This window comes from Clarias gariepinus, chromosome 14, assembly GCF_024256425.1.
Source record: "Clarias gariepinus isolate MV-2021 ecotype Netherlands chromosome 14, CGAR_prim_01v2, whole genome shotgun sequence".
Classification (NCBI taxonomy): domain Eukaryota; kingdom Metazoa; phylum Chordata; class Actinopteri; order Siluriformes; family Clariidae; genus Clarias; species Clarias gariepinus.
The window spans coordinates 19,735,923-19,748,129 of NC_071113.1; the positions used below are offsets into that span (position 1 = coordinate 19,735,923).

At 44.1% G+C, this 12,207-nt stretch overlaps 7 non-coding genes across 7 annotated transcripts; all 7 read left to right on the top strand.

Moving 5' to 3' along the window:
• Window positions 1–654: 654 nt before the first annotated feature.
• trnat-agu (transfer RNA threonine (anticodon AGU)) lies at window positions 655–728 on the top strand. Its single transcript has one exon. It is a non-coding gene; the product is annotated as a tRNA-Thr (tRNA).
• Window positions 729–1,363: 635 nt separating this feature from the next.
• On the top strand, window positions 1,364–1,450 carry trnar-ucu (transfer RNA arginine (anticodon UCU)). The gene is given in 2 exon segments: window positions 1,364–1,400; window positions 1,415–1,450. It is a non-coding gene; the product is annotated as a tRNA-Arg (tRNA).
• Window positions 1,451–4,687: 3,237 nt separating this feature from the next.
• trnar-ucu (transfer RNA arginine (anticodon UCU)) lies at window positions 4,688–4,774 on the top strand. Its single transcript is given in 2 exon segments — window positions 4,688–4,724; window positions 4,739–4,774. It is a non-coding gene; the product is annotated as a tRNA-Arg (tRNA).
• A 4,055-nt stretch (window positions 4,775–8,829) lies between these two features.
• trnat-agu (transfer RNA threonine (anticodon AGU)) lies at window positions 8,830–8,903 on the top strand. The gene has a single exon. It is a non-coding gene; the product is annotated as a tRNA-Thr (tRNA).
• A 635-nt stretch (window positions 8,904–9,538) lies between these two features.
• trnar-ucu (transfer RNA arginine (anticodon UCU)) lies at window positions 9,539–9,625 on the top strand. The gene is given in 2 exon segments: window positions 9,539–9,575; window positions 9,590–9,625. It is a non-coding gene; the product is annotated as a tRNA-Arg (tRNA).
• Window positions 9,626–10,621: 996 nt separating this feature from the next.
• On the top strand, window positions 10,622–10,695 carry trnat-agu (transfer RNA threonine (anticodon AGU)). The gene has a single exon. It is a non-coding gene; the product is annotated as a tRNA-Thr (tRNA).
• Window positions 10,696–11,329: 634 nt separating this feature from the next.
• Window positions 11,330–11,416, top strand: trnar-ucu (transfer RNA arginine (anticodon UCU)). Its single transcript is given in 2 exon segments — window positions 11,330–11,366; window positions 11,381–11,416. It is a non-coding gene; the product is annotated as a tRNA-Arg (tRNA).
• The last annotated feature ends 791 nt before the right edge of the window (window positions 11,417–12,207 follow it).

The window sequence follows — 12,207 nt, forward strand, 5'->3', positions numbered from 1 at the left end:
GTGTGTTGCTTTCAGGCAGGATTTCTGCTCAGTTGTCAAGTGGTTTCCACAGGTAGACACTTGTCCATGGAGCTCAAGCAAGATAGCTCTATCCCTGCTACGAAAGTGAATAAACCGTGACGTTTTCATTTGCAAGAATTTAAACATATTCTGAGTAGCCTTGGACCAATTGCCGTCAACAGATGTTTGCTTCCACACAAGTGTGACTTTTCTGCTTTACTGACTCACTTTTGGTCAAATGTAAATGAGGACAATGGCTGTCAATGAACAAGTACATAGATTACTTAAAAAACGAACAACTATGTCAACAACTAAGTCAAGCACTTAATCCAATGTTTGACTCGCACGCCTCTCATATGTGTATGCATGGTTCAAGTCAAACTGGGACTAAGTGTTCCTTTTAATTTTTTAAGCAGTGTTTATATATATATATATATATATATATATATATATATATATATATATATATAAAACACCATGACTGGCAGATATGGTGTGCTCTGTGAAGCATGGTATAGCACTGTGGGACTTCATTTAAACTCCTATTGAGCTGCACGCCAGTGGAGACAACCTTAGCCCGAGAGTCAAGTTCCTGTCCCGCAGCTTATCAGGTACGAGTTTGAGGTTTTAAGTGTGGGGCCAGCGTTGTCCCGTGGCGCTGTGGCTCAGTTGGTTAAAGCGCCTGTCTAGTAAACAGGAGATCCTGGGTTCAAATCCCAGCAGTGCCTCTCGCTGTGACTTAAGGTCACACAATCTGAAAGCTTTCTGATTAACCTAGATTAGAGTCCCACCTTGTGTATCCTTAGTGCTGTCAACATTTCAATCTTGTCTTGCGCTCCATTGATTTTTGAAATACAACTTGACTTGTGGTTGTGATTATTCACGTGTTGGGGAATAATCACAACCTGTACTGATGTCTCAGATTTGTAGGACCTTACACCACAAAATGTGCAATGCACGGGGAGGAGGAGATACCTTATTTAATATGTTATCTAGAGCTTACTCTAATGTGTATATGAATAGGTCTTCATGCTCCTGTGTAATCTGAGCAGTGCCTAGTGCAACAATCACCTGGTGGTGCGAGAGCTATCCCTTTTCTGCCTTTTTTACAGCCAGAGATGAATAACCTTCCAAACCAGACAGGGCTAGACAGGGTGGCAAATTCCATGGTGAAATCAAGGCATTCTGTCCACGCTGTTGACAGCTTGTGGGTTCAGCTCCTGCCATAGTTGTTTGCATTTAGTGGAATTTGATTGTTGGCAACAGAAAAGCATCTGCCTCATAAACTTGACCATGCAAGTTCTACGCCTTCCATGAGTCTTGGGCAGCCTGAAATGAAACACCCCAGACAGCTCCCTCGGTTGGCTCTGTGGCGCAATGGATAGCGCATTGGACTTCTAGGCTCAGGTGAGCTATTCAAAGGTTGCGGGTTCGAGTCCCGCCAGAGTCGAATGCTTGTCACCTTCTTTTCATCCACACACCACATATAAGATGAAATCCGTGGTCAAGAATCACACTTTCCTTTCCGATGGAGGAAATCTTGGCCTTGCGAGCAGTGTTATGTCTTGTCCAGGAGACTCTCTGTTAAAAGTGCTGGGTCTTGCCCGAGGTGCCAGCCAGGCCTTTGGCACTGTGGCTTCGCTGGTGAAAGTGCCTGCCTTGTAAACAGCAGATCCTAGGTTCAATTCCCAGCAGTGCCTGTTGTGAGTTTCTTCTCTTGGTATGCCAGATGAGGTGTGGGTCCAACTCCATAAGGAACTCAAGGCTTAAGTGCCTGTGTTAACAGCTTGTGGGCTTAGGTCATGGCAGGGTGTGTTGCTTTCAGGCAGGATTTCTGCTCAGTTGTCAAGTGGTTTCCACAGGTAGACACTTGTCCATGGAGCTCAAGCAAGATAGCTCTATCCCTGCTACGAAAGTGAATAAACCGTGACGTTTTCATTTGCAAGAATTTAAACATATTCTGAGTAGCCTTGGACCAATTGCCGTCAACAGATGTTTGCTTCCACACAAGTGTGACTTTTCTGCTTTACTGACTCACTTTTGGTCAAATGTAAATGAGGACAATGGCTGTCAATGAACAAGTACATAGATTACTTAAAAAACGAACAACTATGTCAACAACTAAGTCAAGCACTTAATCCAATGTTTGACTCGCACGCCTCTCATATGTGTATGCATGGTTCAAGTCAAACTGGGACTAAGTGTTCCTTTTAATTTTTTAAGCAGTGTTTATATATATATATATATATATATATATATATATATAACACCATGACTGGCAGATATGGTGTGCTCTGTGGAGCATGGTATAGCACTGTGGGACTTCATTTAAACTCCTATTGAGCTGCACGCCAGTGGAGACAACCTTAGCCCGAGAGTCAAGTTCCTGTCCCGCAGCTTATCAGGTACGAGTTTGAGGTTTTAAGTGTGGGGCCAGCGTTGTCCTGTGGCGCTGTGGCTCAGTTGGTTAAAGCGCCTGTCTAGTAAACAGGAGATCCTGGGGTTCGAATCCCAGCAGTGCCTCTCGCTGTGACTTAAGGTCACACAATCTGCAAGCTTTCTGATTAACCTAGATTAGAGTCCCACCTTGTGTATCCTTAGTGCTGTCAACATTTCAATCTTGTCTTGCGCTCCATTGATTTTTTGAAATACAACTTGACTTGTGGTTGTGATTATTCACGTGTTGGGGAATAATCACAACCTGTACTGATGTCTCAGATTTGTAGGACCTTACACCACAAAATGTGCAATGCACGGGGAGGAGGAGATACCTTATTTAATATGTTATCTAGAGCTTACTCTAATGTGTATATGAATAGGTCTTCATGCTCCTGTGTAATCTGAGCAGTGCCTAGTGCAACAATCACCTGGTGGTGCGAGAGCTATCCCTTTTCTGCCTTTTTTACAGCCAGAGATGAATAACCTTCCAAACCAGACAGGGCTAGACAGGGTGGCAAATTCCATGGTGAAATCAAGGCATTCTGTCCACGCTGTTGACAGCTTGTGGGTTCAGCTCCTGCCATAGTTGTTTGCATTTAGTGGAATTTGATTGTTGGCAACAGAAAAGCATCTGCCTCATGAACTTGACCATGCAAGTTCTACGCCTTCCATGAGTCTTGGGCAGCCTGAAATGAAACACCCCAGACAGCTCCCTCGGTTGGCTCTGTGGCGCAATGGATAGTGCATTGGACTTCTAGGCTCGGGTGAGCTATTCAAAGGTTGCGGGTTCGAGTCCCGCCAGAGTCGAATGCTTGTCACCTTCTTTTCATCCACACACCACATATAAGATGAAATCCGTGGTCAAGAATCACACTTTCCTTTCCGATGGAGGAAATCTTGGCTGTGTTGCTTTCAGGCAGGATTTCTGCTCAGTTGTCAAGTGGTTTCCACAGGTAGACACTTGTCCATGGAGCTCAAGCAAGATAGCTCTATCCCTGCTACGAAAGTGAATAAACCGTGACGTTTTCATTTGCAAGAATTTAAACATATTCTGAGTAGCCTTGGACCAATTGCCGTCAACAGATGTTTGCTTCCACACAAGTGTGACTTTTCTGCTTTACTGACTCACTTTTGGTCAAATGTAAATGAGGACAATGGCTGTCAATGAACAAGTACATAGATTACTTAAAAAACGAACAACTATGTCAACAACTAAGTCAAGCACTTAATCCAATGTTTGACTCGCACGCCTCTCATATGTGTATGCATGGTTCAAGTCAAACTGGGACTAAGTGTTCCTTTTAATTTTTTAAGCAGTGTTTATATATATATATATATATATATATATATATATATAACACCATGACTGGCAGATATGGTGTGCTCTGTGGAGCATGGTATAGCACTGTGGGACTTCATTTAAACTCCTATTGAGCTGCACGCCAGTGGAGACAACCTTAGCCCGAGAGTCAAGTTCCTGTCCCGCAGCTTATCAGGTACGAGTTTGAGGTTTTAAGTGTGGGGCCAGCGTTGTCCTGTGGCGCTGTGGCTCAGTTGGTTAAAGCGCCTGTCTAGTAAACAGGAGATCCTGGGGTTCGAATCCCAGCAGTGCCTCTCGCTGTTACTTAAGGTCACACAATCTGCAAGCTTTCTGATTAACCTAGATTAGAGTCCCACCTTGTGTATCCTTAGTGCTGTCAACATTTCAATCTTGTCTTGCGCTCCATTGATTTTTGAAATACAACTTGACTTGTGGTTGTGATTATTCACGTGTTGGGGAATAATCACAACCTGTACTGATGTCTCAGATTTGTAGGACCTTACACCACAAAATGTGCAATGCACGGGGAGGAGGAGATACCTTATTTAATATGTTATCTAGACCTTACTCTAATGTGTATATGAATAGGTCTTCTGCTCCTGTGTAATCTGAGCAGTGCCTAGTGCAACAATCACCTGGTGGTGCGAGAGCTATCCCTTTTCTGCCTTTTTTACAGCCAGAGATGAATAACCTTCCAAACCAGACAGGGCTAGACAGGGTGGCAAATTCCATGGTGAAATCAAGGCATTCTGTCCACGCTGTTGACAGCTTGTGGGTTCAGCTCCTGCCATAGTTGTTTGCATTTAGTGGAATTTGATTGTTGGCAACAGAAAAGCATCTGCCTCATGAACTTGACCATGCAAGTTCTACGCCTTCCATGAGTCTTGGGCAGCCTGAAATGAAACACCCCAGACAGCTCCCTCGGTTGGCTCTGTGGCGCAATGGATAGCGCATTGGACTTCTAGGCTCGGGTGAGCTATTCAAAGGTTGCGGGTTCGAGTCCCGCCAGAGTCGAATGCTTGTCACCTTCTTTTCATCCACACACCACATATAAGATGAAATCCGTGGTCAAGAATCACACTTTCCTTTCCGATGGAGGAAATCTTGGCCTTGCGAGCAATGTTATGTCTTGTCCAGGAGACTCTCTGTTAAAAGTGCTGGGTCTTGCCCGAGGTGCCAGCCAGGCCTTTGGCACTGTGGCTTCGCTGGTGAAAGTGCCTGCCTTGTAAACAGCAGATCCTAGGTTCAATTCCCAGCAGTGCCTGTTGTGAGTTTCTTCTCTTGGTATGCCAGATGAGGTGTGGGTCCAACTCCATAAGGAACTCAAGGCTTAAGTGCCTGTGTTAACAGCTTGTGGGCTTAGGTCATGGCAGGGTGTGTTGCTTTCAGGCAGGATTTCTGCTCAGTTGTCAAGTGGTTTCCACAGGTAGACACTTGTCCATGGAGCTCAAGCAAGATAGCTCTATCCCTGCTACGAAAGTGAATAAACTGTGACGTTTTCATTTGCAAGAATTTAAACATATTCTGAGTAGCCTTGGACCAATTGCCGTCAACAGATGTTTGCTTCCACACAAGTGTGACTTTTCTGCTTTACTGACTCACTTTTGGTCAAATGTAAATGAGGACAATGGCTGTCAATGAACAAGTACATAGATTACTTAAAAAACGAACAACTATGTCAACAACTAAGTCAAGCACTTAATCCAATGTTTGACTCGCACGCCTCTCATATGTGTATGCATGGTTCAAGTCAAACTGGGACTAAGTGTTCCTTTTAATTTTTTAAGCAGTGTTTATATATATATATATATATATATATATATAACACCATGACTGGCAGATATGGTGTGCTCTGTGGAGCATGGTATAGCACTGTGGGACTTCATTTAAACTCCTATTGAGCTGCACGCCAGTGGAGACAACCTTAGCCCGAGAGTCAAGTTCCTGTCCCGCAGCTTATCAGGTACGAGTTTGAGGTTTTAAGTGTGGGGCCAGCGTTGTCCTGTGGCGCTGTGGCTCAGTTGGTTAAAGCGCCTGTCTAGTAAACAGGAGATCCTGGGGTTCGAATCCCAGCAGTGCCTCTCGCTGTGACTTAAGGTCACACAATCTGCAAGCTTTCTGATTAACCTAGATTAGAGTCCCACCTTGTGTATCCTTAGTGCTGTCAACATTTCAATCTTGTCTTGCGCTCCATTGATTTTTGAAATACAACTTGACTTGTGGTTGTGATTATTCACGTGTTGGGGAATAATCACAACCTGTACTGATGTCTCAGATTTGTAGGACCTTACACCACAAAATGTGCAATGCACGGGGAGGAGGAGATACCTTATTTAATATGTTATCTAGAGCTTACTCTAATGTGTATATGAATAGGTCTTCATGCTCCTGTGTAATCTGAGCAGTGCCTAGTGCAACAATCACCTGGTGGTGCGAGAGCTATCCCTTTTCTGCCTTTTTTACAGCCAGAGATGAATAACCTTCCAAACCAGACAGGGCTAGACAGGGTGGCAAATTCCATGGTGAAATCAAGGCATTCTGTCCACGCTGTTGACAGCTTGTGGGTTCAGCTCCTGCCATAGTTGTTTGCATTTAGTGGAATTTGATTGTTGGCAACAGAAAAGCATCTGCCTCATGAACTTGACCATGCAAGTTCTACGCCTTCCATGAGTCTTGGGCAGCCTGAAATGAAACACCCCAGACAGCTCCCTCGGTTGGCTCTGTGGCGCAATGGATAGTGCATTGGACTTCTAGGCTCGGGTGAGCTATTCAAAGGTTGCGGGTTCGAGTCCCGCCAGAGTCGAATGCTTGTCACCTTCTTTTCATCCACACACCACATATAAGATGAAATCCGTGGTCAAGAATCACACTTTCCTTTCCGATGGAGGAAATCTTGGCTGTGTTGCTTTCAGGCAGGATTTCTGCTCAGTTGTCAAGTGGTTTCCACAGGTAGACACTTGTCCATGGAGCTCAAGCAAGATAGCTCTATCCCTGCTACGAAAGTGAATAAACCGTGACGTTTTCATTTGCAAGAATTTAAACATATTCTGAGTAGCCTTGGACCAATTGCCGTCAACAGATGTTTGCTTCCACACAAGTGTGACTTTTCTGCTTTACTGACTCACTTTTGGTCAAATGTAAATGAGGACAATGGCTGTCAATGAACAAGTACATAGATTACTTAAAAAAAGAACAACTATGTCAAGCATTTAATCCAATGTTTGACTCGCACGCCTCTCATATGTGTATGCATGGTTCAAGTCAAACTGGGACTAAGTGTTCCTTTTAATTTTTTAAGCAGTGTTTATATATATATATATATATATATATATATATATATATATATAACACCATGACTGGCAGATATGGTGTGCTCTGTGGAGCATGGTATAGCACTGTGGGACTTCATTTAAACTCCTATTGAGCTGCACGCCAGTGGAGACAACCTTAGCCCGAGAGTCAAGTTCCTGTCCCGCAGCTTATCAGGTACGAGTTTGAGGTTTTAAGTGTGGGGCCAGCATTGTCCCGTGGCGCTGTGGCTCAGTTGGTTAAAGCGCCTGTCTAGTAAACAGGAGATCCTCGGTTCGAATCCCAGCAGTGCCTCTCGCTGTGACTTAAGGTCACACAATCTGAAAGCTTTCTGATTAACCTAGATTAGAGTCCCACCTTGTGTATCCTTAGTGCTGTCAACATTTCAATCTTGTCTTGCGCTCCATTGATTTTTGAAATACAACTTGACTTGTGGTTGTGATTATTCACGTGTTGGGGAATAATCACAACCTGTACTGATGTCTCAGATTTGTAGGACCTTACACCACAAAATGTGCAATGCACGGGGAGGAGGAGATACCTTATTTAATATGTTATCTAGAGCTTACTCTAATGTGTATATGAATAGGTCTTCATGCTCCTGTGTAATCTGAGCAGTGCCTAGTGCAACAATCACCTGGTGGTGCGAGAGCTATCCCTTTTCTGCCTTTTTTACAGCCAGAAATGAATAACCTTCCAAACCAGACAGGGCTAGACAGGGTGGCAAATTCCATGGTGAAATCAAGGCATTCTGTCCACGCTGTTGACAGCTTGTGGGTTCAGCTCCTGCCATAGTTGTTTGCATTTAGTGGAATTTGATTGTTGGCAACAGAAAAGCATCTGCCTCATGAACTTGACCATGCAAGTTCTACGCCTTCCATGAGTCTTGGGCAGCCTGAAATGAAACACCCCAGACAGCTCCCTCGGTTGGCTCTGTGGCGCAATGGATAGCGCATTGGGCTTCTAGGCTCAGGTGAGCTATTCAAAGGTTGCGGGTTCGAGTCCCGCCAGAGTCGAATGCTTGTCACCTTCTTTTCATCCACACACCACATATAAGATGAAATCCGTGGTCAAGAATCACACTTTCCTTTCCGATGGAGGAAATCTTGGCTGTGTTGCTTTCAGGCAGGATTTCTGCTCAGATGTCAAGTGGTTTCCACAGGTAGACACTTGTCCATGGAGCTCAAGCAAGATAGCTCTATCCCTGCTACGAAAGTGAATAAACCGTGACGTTTTCATTTGCAAGAATTTAAACATATTCTGAGTAGCCTTGGACCAATTGCCGTCATCAGATGTTTGCTTCCACACAAGTGTGACTTTTCTGCTTTACTGACTCACTTTTGGTCAAATGTAAATGAGGACAATGGCTGTCAATGAACAAGTACATAGATTACTTAAAAAAGGAACAACTATGTCAACAACTAAGTCAAGCATTTAATCCAATGTTTGACTCGCACGCCTCTCATATGTGTATGCATGGTTCAAGTCAAACTGGGACTAAGTGTTCCTTTTAATTTTTTAAGCAGTGTTTATATATATATATATATATATATATATATATATATATATATATATATAACACCATGACTGGCAGATATGGTGTGCTCTGTGGAGCATGGTATAGCACTGTGGGACTTCATTTAAACTCCTATTGAGCTGCACGCCAGTGGAGACAACCTTAGCCCGAGAGTCAAGTTCCTGTCCCGCAGCTTATCAGGTACGAGTTTGTGGTTTTAAGTGTGGGGCCAGCGTTGTCCCGTGGCGCTGTGGCTCAGTTGGTTAAAGCGCCTGTCTAGTAAACAGGAGATCCTGGGTTCAAATCCCAGCAGTGCCTCTCGCTGTGACTTAAGGTCACACAATCTGAAAGCTTTCTGATTAACCTAGATTAGAGTCCCACCTTGTGTATCCTTAGTGCTGTCAACATTTCAATCTTGTCTTGTGCTCCATTGATTTTTGAAATACAACTTGACTTGTGGTTGTGATTATTCACGTGTTGCGGAATAATCACAACCTGTACTGATGTCTCAGATTTGTAGGACCTTACACCACAAAATGTGCAATGCACGGGGAGGAGGAGATACCTTATTTAATATGTTATCTAGAGCTTACTCTAATGTGTATATGAATAGGTCTTCATGCTCCTGTGTAATCTGAGCAGTGCCTAGTGCAACAATCACCTGGTGGTGCGAGAGCTATCCCTTTTCTGCCTTTTTTACAGCCAGAGATGAATAACCTTCCAAACCAGACAGGGCTAGACAGGGTGGCAAATTCCATGGTGAAATCAAGGCATTCTGTCCACGCTGTTGACAGCTTGTGGGTTCAGCTCCTGCCATAGTTGTTTGCATTTAGTGGAATTTGATTGTTGGCAACAGAAAAGCATCTGCCTCATGAACTTGACCATGCAAGTTCTACGCCTTCCGTGAGTCTTGGGCAGCCTGAAATGAAACACCCCAGACTGCTCCCTCGGTTGGCTCTGTGGCGCAATGGATAGCGCATTGGACTTCTAGGCTCAGGTGAGCTATTCAAAGGTTGCGGGTTCGAGTCCCGCCAGAGTCGAATGCTTGTCACCTTCTTTTCATCCACACACCACATATAAGATGAAATCCGTGGTCAAGAATCACACTTTCCTTTCCGATGGAGGAAATCTTGGCCTTGCGAGCAATGTTATGTCTTGTCCAGGAGACTCTCTGTTAAAAGTGCTGGGTCTTGCCCGAGGTGCCAGCCAGGCCTTTGGCACTGTGGCTTCGCTGGTGAAAGTGCCTGCCTTGTAAACAGCAGATCCTAGGTTCAATTCCCAGCAGCGCCTGTTGTGAGTTTCTTCTCTTGGTATGCCAGATGAGGTGTGGGTCCAACTCCATAAGGAACTCAAGGCTTAAGTGCCTGTGTTAACAGCTTGTGGGCTTAGGTCATGGCAGGGTGTGTTGCTTTCAGGCAGGATTTCTGCTCAGTTGTCAAGTGGTTTCCACAGGTAGACACTTGTCCATGGAGCTCAAGCAAGATAGCTCTATCCCTGCTACGAAAGTGAATAAACCGTGACGTTTTCATTTGCAAGAATTTAAACATATTCTGAGTAGCCTTGGACCAATGGCTGTCAACAGATGTTTGCTTCCACACAAGTGTGACTTTTCTGCTTTACTGACTCACTTTTGGTCAAATGTAAATGAGGACAATGGCTGTCAATGAACAAGTACATAGATTACTTAAAAAAAGAACAACTATGTCAACAACTAAGTCAAGCACTTAATCCAATGTTTGACTCGCACGCCTCTCATATGTGTATGCATGGTTCAAGTCAAACTGGGACTAAGTGTTCCTTTTAATTTTTTAAGCAGTGTTTATATATATATATATATATATATATATATATATAACACCATGACTGGCAGATATGGTGTGCTCTGTGGAGCATGGTATAGCACTGTGGGACTTCATTTAAACTCCTATCGAGCTGCACGCCAGTGGAGACAACCTTAGCCCGAGAGTCAAGTTCCTGTCCCGCAGCTTATCAGGTACGAGTTTGAGGTTTTAAGTGTGGGGCCAAGGTTGTCCCGTGGCGCTGTGGCTTAGTTGGTTAAAGCGCCTGTCTAGTAAACAGGAGATCCTGGGTTCGAATCCCAGCAGTGCCTCTCGCTGTGACTTAAGGTCACACAATCTGCAAGCTTTCTGATTAACCTAGATTAGAGTCCCACCTTGTGTATCCTTAGTGCTGTCAACATTTCAATCTTGTCTTGCGCTCCATTGATTTTTGAAATACAACTTGACTTGTGGTTGTGATTATTCACGTGTTGGGGAATAATCACAACCTGTACTGATGTCTCAGATTTGTAGGACCTTACACCACAAAATGTGCAATGCACGGGGAGGAGGAGATACCTTATTTAATATGTTATCTAGAGCTTACTCTAATGTGTATATGAATAGGTCTTCATGCTACTGTGTAATCTGAGCAGTGCCTAGTGCAACAATCACCTGGTGGTGCGAGAGCTATCCCTTTTCTGCCTTTTTACAGCCAGAGATGAATAACCTTCCAAACCAGACAGGGCTAGACAGGGTGGCAAATTCCATGGTGAAATCAAGGCATTCTGTCCACGCTGTTGACAGCTTGTGGGTTCAGCTCCTGCCATAGTTGTTTGCATTTAGTGGAATTTGATTGTTGGCAACAGAAAAGCATCTGCCTCATGAACTTGACCATGCAAGTTCTACGCCTTCCATGAGTCTTGGGCAGCCTGAAATGAAACACCCCAGACAGCTCCCTCGGTTGGCTCTGTGGCGCAATGGATAGCGCATTGGACTTCTAGGCTCAGGTGAGCTATTCAAAGGTTGTGGGTTCGAGTCCCGCCAGAGTCGAATGCTTGTCACCTTCTTTTCATCCACACACCACATATAAGATGAAATCCGTGGTCAAGAATCACACTTTCCTTTCCGATGGAGGAAATCTTGGCTGTGTTGCTTTCAGGCAGGATTTCTGCTCAGTTGTCAAGTGGTTTCCACAGGTAGACACTTGTCCATGGAGCTCAAGCAAGATAGCTCTATCCCTGCTACGAAAGTGAATAAACCGTGACGTTTTCATTTGCAAGAATTTAAACATATTCTGAGTAGCCTTGGACCAATTGCCGTCAACAGATGTTTGCTTCCACACAAGTGTGACTTTTCTGCTTTACTGACTCACTTTTGGTCAAATGTAAATGAGGACAATGGCTGTCAATGAACAAGTACATAGATTACTTAAAAAACGAACAACTATGTCAACAACTAAGTCAAGCACTTAATCCAATGTTTGACTCGCACGCCTCTCATATGTGTATGCATGGTTCAAGTCAAACTGGGACTAAGTGTTCCTTTTAATTTTTTAAGCAGTGTTTATATATATATATATATATATATATATATATATATATATATAACACCATGACTGGCAGATATGGTGTGCTCTGTGGAGCATGGTATAGCACTGTGGGACTTCATTTAAACTCCTATTGAGCTGCACGCCAGTGGAGACAACCTTAGCCCGAGAGTCAAGTTCCTGTCCCGCAGCTTATCAGGTACGAGTTTGAGGTTTTAAGTGTGGGGCCAGCGTTGTCCTGTGGCGCTGTGGCTCAGTTGGTTAAAGCGCCTGTCTAGTAAACAGGAGATCCTGG